Here is a 9,747-nt window from a genome sequence, read left to right on the forward strand (position 1 = left end):
ATTTGCGTCATGATTATACCAATTGTATTCAAAGTGCCAACCATTAGTTGCACGAACGCCACCCGGAGGTGAGCCCAAGCTTCCACTATGGCCCCACATATTTTGGCCGCCTCGATTGTGTCCAGCTGTACAAGCTGCCGCCCATTGTTCAGCCTCATTAGCCTCGTTGTCATCCCAATACTAGATAATTTGAAACGAAGACAAATGAAAATAGATTCATACAATAACGGTGAATTCATTCGGGCAGGTAGTGAAGTCATATGGTACACTATTATCTTAAAGCTAGGGTGCAATTTTTATATTCCTTTGCCCACAGACTGTGGGCCACAGTCACCGATTACATAGGGTACATCCACTTCAGGGTAAGAGATCACACCATTAAATCGGGTCCAACCCTATCTGAGTGGAGAAATAAGAACCAGTGTTTCCATTCGCTGTCAATACCGGGTACATTAAATTGGAAAGAAAAGTTTGAAATGAAGGCTGATATGCCAATTTTTTGGTAATAGTTGTGCTCTGGGGATGTTTTTCTCATCATCTGAACATAAAAAGATGAAAATACTACAATTCTGAATTTCATGAAGGTTTTTTTGGTTCCATGGACCAACTGATGTCACAACATAAAGTCGCTGAGCTGTAGAGTTTGGTATGGTTTACATCATATCCGATGCACCACTGCGAAAAATCGAGCCGCTCAACTACCAAAACAATGCTGGTTCTAGGGTACAATACCGTAAAACCCCGTCTACAAGCATATATAGTGTTTTTTATGAAAGCTAAATTAATTCGAAGCAAGCGTAAATATACCAATGCAATAGATTGGTCTTAAAATAATACTTGTTTGTATATGCTTGGATCCGTAATTTATTTGCTCAAACTCCATAATGGCGCCTGGATTAATGTAGCTTTCATTAGAAGCACTCTATATGCTTGTAGACGGGGTTTTACGGTATATCATAAACTTTTGGAAAATGACGCTATAACCATGAGAAAATGACGATTTCTTGGGTACCTTTTGACACACAAAAGAATAGGAACTTGATTTAGTGGTGTGATCCCGTAACGCCCGTGGCACCATACAACTTTCAATAAAGTAATATGGCAGAATCGGGGCCTTTTAAGGCCCCTTAAAAGGCAAGTGGGATGGCAGGAATCAACGAGTGTGATTGTGGTTATGCTAAATCAAAATAGGGAATTGAGACAACGTACATGCATAAAAATAATTACAACTTTTATGGCAACAATTTCAACATTTCCACTATCATGACTATGTCTCTTGCTCAAACTGGCTGTTCGGTATAGGTATACATGTAGTAGACTCGGCTCAAAACACACAGACTGAACCAAGTGAAAAACGACATGGTATATTAAATTTGGTGCACAGTAATATCTCCCAATCACACCGAATAAAATTCCTTGTACAGCCGACGCATCACTTATTTTACGCCAAGATGTATTTAGTTGTAAAAAAAATCCGAATGTATAATAATTTTGGTGACACAGTCTGCATAAGGCCCTATTCATAATAGTATGTGCATTGTTCGCTTACAGCATCAGCGATGTTAGTTAGAGAGTTGAACGATTCGAGGTAAACAAGTGAATAAACAAACAAGACAAGTTGAACTAAACAAAGTAAAGTAAATATTTACCATGTACTTCATATCTTGTGCTGGTGGTGAAACCTGGCCCTTAACTCATTATGTCTGTTTAATATAGCATCCTTCTCAGCCTGGGTGAAATGCACTATCGTACCAGTTGCCTGTCTTTTCACGTCTTCGCCGTCACCTATCATTCACACACATTCAAAATAAACACAACACATTAAGAAAGTCCTCACTTATTTAACCCGCAACTCTAAACCTGTGCATGTTATTACAATTTGATTGATATGGTGAGAAGAGAGAGAGGAGAGAGGGGAGAGATAGAGGAGAGGGAGATGGAAAGAGGAGGGAGGGATGGGCGAAGTAGTGATAGAGGAGGAGAGCGATAACGAGGGAGCGAGATATTAGAATGTTTTTGTTAGTTGAGTTGCCCTTACTTTAGTATGCGTATATTGTTTTTTTTTATTACGGTGTATCATTTACTCTAGTAAACATACCTAATACATCAGGTACTACATTTTTGACACCCCATTTCTGTTCAAACTCCTGAAAATGAAAAATAAAGTGAGAAAAACAAAGATAGAGGGTGTCTCGGAAGTCATTTATTTATTTTATTTGTCATAACTCAGGGGAAAGAAGAACGCGTCGCACATTACTGCAATTTAACATGAAATTACAATGGAACCATAATATGCATTGGCAGATAAACCAGAGAAAAAAAAACCGGTCATACCTGCCTGAGTACGGGTACTTGAACACCAAACATTCCGCTTGCCGTTGTAAAATTGAATTATAATTTATTTAATACTAAATGTAATTAAAATCTGGTAAATCTGATGTTTGATTACATATTGGGTGTCAAATCGACCCTATTATATTTGTTTATCTGCACAAACAAAATATTTCAAGTTTCCAGTTATTTGAAAAAATTTGATCATTTGCCAAAACACAACATTTTCCAGATTTGGTCCATCAAAATACCTCTTTCAACTTATTACGGCATACTTGCAGTTGGACGCAACACGTACGATAAGTTTGCGTGATGCGAGCAACACCTGGTACACCATATTATTGACCGTCCTCGCAGTAACAAAAAAGATGTTGAACATGAAGTATAAAGGTTGCAACAAAAACAATTATACAATATAGACAATAGTATTAAGCAAACATGTCACTTATTGATTGTATTGAATTTTAATTGGTCGTCAGTAAGCTATTGTAATTTTGTAAGCTACATCATAAGCTTTATTTCAATAAAAATCGGTGGTCTACAAGAGAAGATATGCATTAGGAAATGAATTTGGAGAAAACCTTCTGTTAATAAAATACTATGCTGAGCCACCAGCCTAGGTGGCTCACGCTCCAGTAATTTCAGATGATTGAGCCCAGTAATACATCAAAGAATGTCTTCCAATTCATGAAAACAAATAGATAATCAGCTTATCGGATTAAAAGCTTAGAGGGAAGGTCTTACTGCTCAGCGAGTGTTTGTAATTATCAGAAGGTTTTCTCCAAATTCATTCTCCCTAATGGGTCAATTGTATAAAGTCGTTTTAGAACAGAACAAAGGGATTCAGTCATCTGATCAATAACACAACTAATTTTACCGAAATCTCTACGACGCAAGATGCCAAATAAACCACTTTTGCGTCAAACCAATTCAAAGACAATGCAGTTTAAGTTGGATTGCGTTTTATTGGGACACCCTCCCAGCAAACACAACGCAAATGGTTGTCAGAAAACGTTTAAATGTCGGGTTATATAAAGGGTACATTAATGGTATAAAACGTTTTCATGACATTAATTAACATTTGTTGGTAATTTACTGCACAGCAAACACAAATGTTTTACAGAAAACATGTAAATGTCGGGTAATATAAAGGGTATAAAAACGTTTTAATAACATTCCAAAAACATTTTTGAAAACTTGGTACAAATCATTCTAAACAAAATGTTATTTTGGAGTTGAAAAAATATTTTACAAAAACATTTTGCCCAAAATATTTACAATAACGTTTTTAAAATGTTTTCACGACCTTTATTTAACCCGACATTTAAATTTCATTAAAATGTTTTGTAAAAAACATTTTAAGAACATTTCTGTTTGCTGCATGGGTGCAAATATTTTAACATTATTTAAGTGTTGACAAAATATTGGCCAAAAATGTTTGCAAAAATAGTTTACATGACATTCCGCTAAACATTTTTAAAATATTGTTGTAGTGTGTTTTCATTAAAAAAACGTTTTAAAACGTTTTCATGACCTCAAAACGTTTTTACCTAAACCAAAACCCAAAATATAACTTGTTTAAAACGTTTTAAAAACGTTTGTGTGTTTGCTGGGCTGTCTGTCATGTTTTGTGTTCAATAAACATTACTTTACATAGCTGTAAGATGTTTTAAAATCTAAAAAGGTTTACTGGAGTTAACCAAGTAAGTAAAAGTATGTGGAACACTCTGGAATGTTACTGGCTTACCATCTCCTTACTATGGTAGTAACTAACTAATTGACGACCCTGATGACTGGGGACAAACATGTCCACCTTTAAAAAAAAAAAAAACAAAAAACAAACGAGCAAACAAAAACAAAATAATTACCTCATTTTCTATGGAGTTAGACTGTGAGAACAGAACGGCTGCGGAAGTCAAAGCCAAGAGAACGAAACCGATTGCTGTCATGATTTGGGTCCCCGGTGGAAGCGGTTGTAACGATGTCAACGTGGTTCCAATAGAGAATGATGAAGCTTATAGACGGTGGAGTGGATATATAGATAACATGTAGCGTGTGTCTCTCTTTTCTTCGAATTATTGTGCAGGTGGTGGTTTATAATTCTAAAGTTAATGGAATTATAATCCACCCCAGGCTTTTTGATCTTGTAGCGCACATGAAATGGATATCATAGACTGGGTCTATTTGGGAAATATAATACTCATTTAGTTTGCGTAAAATATTATTTGTGTTAATTCGGGTACGCTTAAATCGATGTCTGCCATTTCATCGGGGTTTAAAAAACCCTACTCTCAAAAAAGGCCCGGGGGGGGGCACTCACATAAATTCTTTGTACGCATGCGTGACCAAAAAAACAAGTAAAAAGGGGTGTTTTTTTAAGGCAAGGCAAGTTACGCGAGTGACGCATTTAGGGTCTAAAAAACACTGATTTTCAAGAATAAGGGTAGTTTTCTGAAACTGAACAACTTGTTTAGGGTACCTTTTCAAATTTTTGGTAAATTACGAGTACAAAAATGTTGCATTTTTACTAGCCAAAAACTCATTAGGGGGTAAATTCTATATTACATGAACTTATTAAGGGGCTTCATTTGCTGGTAGGGTAAAACTCGTTTAGGGGGTGTTTGAAAATAATTTGGTCATGCATGCGTACACTGTCATATTTGAGTGGTCCCCGGGCAAAAAGGACTTCAAAGTGCCTATATAACATTGATCGAACAGGGGGTTAGATTTAAAATACCATAAAATATACTTTTGTGCGCGTATGACTTGTAACTACCAAGTTATTGGGGCTCAGCAATTCGAGGTCAATGAGCATGTTGCGTGTACGTTCATGTGGGAAAGTCCATACATCATCAAAGTATGCTCTTCCTGAATTTTGAGGTGGTGGGTCTTTGAGAGCCGACAGCGTACCGGAAAAATTTGGTAATTCGGAGCTGTAAACGGTCAAAATCAGTGGTATTGCTTGGCTTTTTGTTGAAAATCGCTTGGGAAAACTCAGAAATGTGAGTGGCGTAGCCATTGGGGATCAGGGGGCCGGTGCCCCCCCCCATCCGTCGTTTCATGTAAGGCCGTCGGTAGAAGGAAGGATTGGGTGAACAAAATTTGGTGAACAATATACTATTTTGTTACACTGCTTAAGAGAAAAATTGTTAATTGATTTTAGGTTGCTAGCACATAACTTTTTTGTTTGTTTGTTTGGTTTGAGTTTTTGTTTGTTTGTGTCTTTGTTTTCGTTTGTTTGTTTTTTTTTTTTTTTGTTTTTTTGTTTTTTGCTTCAATCCATCAAAAAAATGTGCGTCAACAATTCTCTACTTCAGATGGAAACATAATATAAAACAAGATCATCAAGTTATGATCATGGAATGATACTATTTGCAGAAGTTTATGAGTAATGTGTTTAATCTTTTGTAATAAAACGTTTATGCAACGTTGCGGAATGTTTCAATTTGCAGATATCTTATGTGTACACCTTTGCGTCACTAATGTTGCGAAAGATACATAAATCTTATCCCATTTTGAGTCTTTTACATTATACTGAACGAATTGTATGAAATTGTAGGCATCTATGTGTATTCTATACAACTTTGCACAGATTGTATGTGTAGTACTTTCGTCGAGCTGCAACTAGGTTAAAAAATGATGATTCAATTAAAACATACCCTTTGAAATAAATCCAATCAACATTTTCTTTTCTGTTTAATATTTTACAGAGATTATAATCTTATGAATTTATAGGCACCTGTGTGCAGCGTTGCACAGTTTTAATGCATTTTTGCATTTTGATTAACATTATAATTCCGTTAAAGTTGACATCATCGAGCTGTAACTAGGTTAGAAAATAGCGAGTTCTTATGCACTTTCAAAGTTTATATACTTTATGTATCTATTTAGTTATGGCAGAAAAAAGTCACATTACAAAATAAAGAAAATGGTGGTCTAGTTAAGATGTTTATTATATGCAATTTCTTTGACAAATTGTTTAAATTATTCTTAGAACAAGTTGTGCTTTAGGGATGGGGTATGAATGTTTGAACAGTGGACAGTTGGACATCGATATGTCTGATGTGCTCTCATGTCCCATAAAAAATACTGTCGAAATGCTTAAAACGCTCATTCCAGATCCCTTAAGTTAATATATATTATATACTAGTATACTTATATACTATGTTCAGAAAGTGTTCCCAAAATAGCCATCATAGGACAACGTGTTCTGGATGTGTTCTAGTCTCCTGATAATAACCCGGACTTGGAACACATCTAGAACACATTCTAAACACTGTCAGACGCATCATGTATTCTGCAGTTTTTGCTTTTGCAGTGCACAACAAATCTTAGGGGCTGTGCAATAATTATAAACCCCCCACCCGGGGTAAAATTTCCAAACCGCTCGCAAAAAAATTGCAAGCCTGCCAAAAATAGTTTACCCCCTCTCGGCCCGCGTGTCTTATGTTTGTAACGTTTTTTTACAGAAGACATTTTAACTTTAGTCAACTTTAGAAACAAAATAATAAGTTTCTGGTAAAACATACCAGTAAAAGTTATAGTCATCTATATGTAAATGTCATTCTAACTGAATTATTCAAATATAAAAACAAGGCACTTTCTGGTAACCGGTAAAACCAGGGATCGTGTATGGTCCCTGGTAAAACATACCAGTACAAAAAGTATTACTTGAGTTTTACTATCTGGTTAAACCAGGGACCGTGTATGGTCCCTGGTAAAATATACCAGTACAAAAAGTTTTACAATAAGTTTTTATTCAATATCAGAGGATGCTTACATACATTCCCATAACCCAAGGGTTCTGGCCTTGGTATGTCTGACTTTTGTACACATGTGGCACAGTTGATCTGCATCCGGACGTACCTGCCTGTACGGGGACTTGAACCCCGAACCTCTCGCTTGCGGGGCGAGCGCTCTAACCACTGAGCTACACAGACTGTCCCTGATTAACATGATTCAAGTCTAGTAGGCCTTACTTATGAATATGAGCAGTCAGAGTAAACAGTACAAACAACACAAATTACATACCAGTGTACGAGATCAATTAATGATGTTTACCCGCCAGCCTAATATAATCAAATAAACAAGGAAAATGGCTTACGCATCATTCACTGTAACATAGAAACATTCATAAATTAACTTAATGGTTATTCTTAATATATCAATATACAGGGGAAAGAAGAATTACGTAAAGATAGTTAATCCCTGTATTTAGTTCTTCTTCTGTTCCGTGATATATGATGAGACAGCCACCAAAATATCTCCAGTAGTGTTATTAGTTGCATTAAGGGAGGTGCAATGAGCGTGAACCTGGTTTGGATTCCAAAGAGAGTGTGCCTGTAACAGACACAGCCACCAGAAAAGGACCAGCTCAGATCGGGCGCCAAATAAGTTTGCAGTCCAGAAATTTCTTTTTTTTTTTCTCAGCCTTTTTAAAATAGGCAGAGCTGGGAATCGAACCCGGGACCTCCGTGTTGTAAAACCTAGTGCGTTACCACTGAGCCAACTGACAATTAGCTATGAGAAGTTTGATAGAATAGAATTGCTGAATAGATAAATCAATACTAAAAGGCCTATTTATCTAATGCTATTGCTAATGCTATTCAAAATTAATAGACGTTCCATAGGGGCCTGTAAACTAGGAATATAATGTGAAATGACTATCAATCGATCAATCAATCAAGTTTTCAAGTTATCAACAATCAATCAATCAATAATAAACCGATGTATCATGGAATATTACTAATTACTAACTAATTCATATTCATAGCGAGCGTGTAGAAGAATTAAAATATCACAGATATACTTTTATAGGTGCTGCGGTTCTTTAGTTACGTTGTAAAGAGGGCTGAAACAACAACACTTTTGTAAAACGTACATAACTCATTAACAACAATAAATTAAGCAAGTTTTCAAAGTATACGATTTGTAGAATGAACTTTTGCAAAACATCAAGGTGTTATTTTTCAATAATATATTGATCTAGATAATGAAAATCGATTTTTAGGTTGCTTCGACCAACAATACCTCGTCTACCCTTAATCAAGCTGGTTACCCGCATGGTGCAGGATTTGCTGCAAAGTCCTTTAAGGTGGTGTTGTCCACCCATATACATGATTTTTGAACCATTCAAGAAATGACCAATGGAATAAGTGTATTGGCATCCAGTATAAAACATTTAACCAAAAATCTGTTGGTCCATTGGTTAAATTAATCAATGAACAAAAGATTTATCAATAGTTACAGTTGTTCGTCCTAATATATTTAATTACAATGAAAAAAAATTCTTAAATTTACGCTTGTTAATGCATACAAAAGCCAATTTAGAAAAGTGCAACTTTTGTTTATGTATAAAATTTCATAAATAGCTATATTTCTCACTGAACCATAAAACATTTTTGAAATGTATAAAAATTAATTCATGAACATCTTAACTTAAGTTATTTAGATAAAAGTAAAAAAAATATATAGACATATAGACCATTTTGATTCATTTGCTTGAAGTGAAAGATGTCTGAAACCAAAAGTGATGCATAAAAAGCCTATAATTATAGAAAAGTGCACATTTTTTTGGCCAATATTGTTTGATAATGGCTGTATTTCTCAGTGAAGATGATAAAAGATAACAAGAAACGTCTTTAAAAAAAGACAACGCAGTGATTAAAGGAAACATGCTGGATTTGCCTCGGTTCCGGAGCCACTGATTTAAAGGTAACAGGTTTTAAAGGCCCATTCGGCGATTTGCTCATTTGGACGATCGTAATGTGAGTCATCAAAATTCAGATTTTGGTACCTTTGCATTGTCATAGATGTGCTAACTGACTATTTTATTACTTATCCTTCACTTTTAGATACCGTAATTTATAAACAATTTAATTTCTTTGCACTTTCGCTGGGATCACTGAAAGCACTTAACTCATTAAGAGAAGTATAGAATAAATAATCTTTGAATGAAAACATGTCACATCTGAGACGAATAGTTATATTCGTCTCCGTTTAATGCTTTTGTCACTGCAGGTTTGTCTTCAATGTTGTTAATGTTGTTAATTAATATTAATTGAAAGGTCAGCACAGCATTAACACTCAATGCCTAACAAAACTGAGATTTTGTATGAATTGAGTTAGATGCTGTATAGGCCTATTTGACTTCACTTTGGTATATTCATAAAGACAAGTAATTGAAATAACAGGTTGCTGGAATGTTTTGTAACAATGTGTGATATCTGGTTTAGGGCCCAAGCCGGCAAATTTGTAATTGAGATCAAGGCACAAATATAGTGCAGGGGCCAACAAAAATAACATTTAAGAAAATGGATACTACAAATCATCAGAACTCTAGAACCAAGCATATTGAAGTATGGCGGTTGCCCGGTAGGGGTCACTCCCATTGTGGCCTGTACACCATCCGCAATA

General features: G+C 35.5%; 1 long non-coding RNA gene and 1 other non-coding gene across 2 annotated transcripts in view; one reads left to right on the forward strand and one right to left on the reverse strand.

Moving 5' to 3' along the window:
* LOC140162195 (uncharacterized) overlaps nt 1–9,747 on the forward strand; it is a 367,488-nt gene that overhangs the window by 310,338 nt on the left and 47,403 nt on the right. The window lies entirely within an intron of this gene.
* Trnaa-cgc (transfer RNA alanine (anticodon CGC)) lies at nt 7,199–7,271 on the reverse strand. Its single transcript has one exon. It is a non-coding gene; the product is annotated as a tRNA-Ala (tRNA).

Source organism: Amphiura filiformis, chromosome 10 (genome assembly GCF_039555335.1).
Source record: "Amphiura filiformis chromosome 10, Afil_fr2py, whole genome shotgun sequence".
In the NCBI taxonomy this organism is placed as follows: Eukaryota; Metazoa; Echinodermata; class Ophiuroidea; order Amphilepidida; family Amphiuridae; genus Amphiura; species Amphiura filiformis.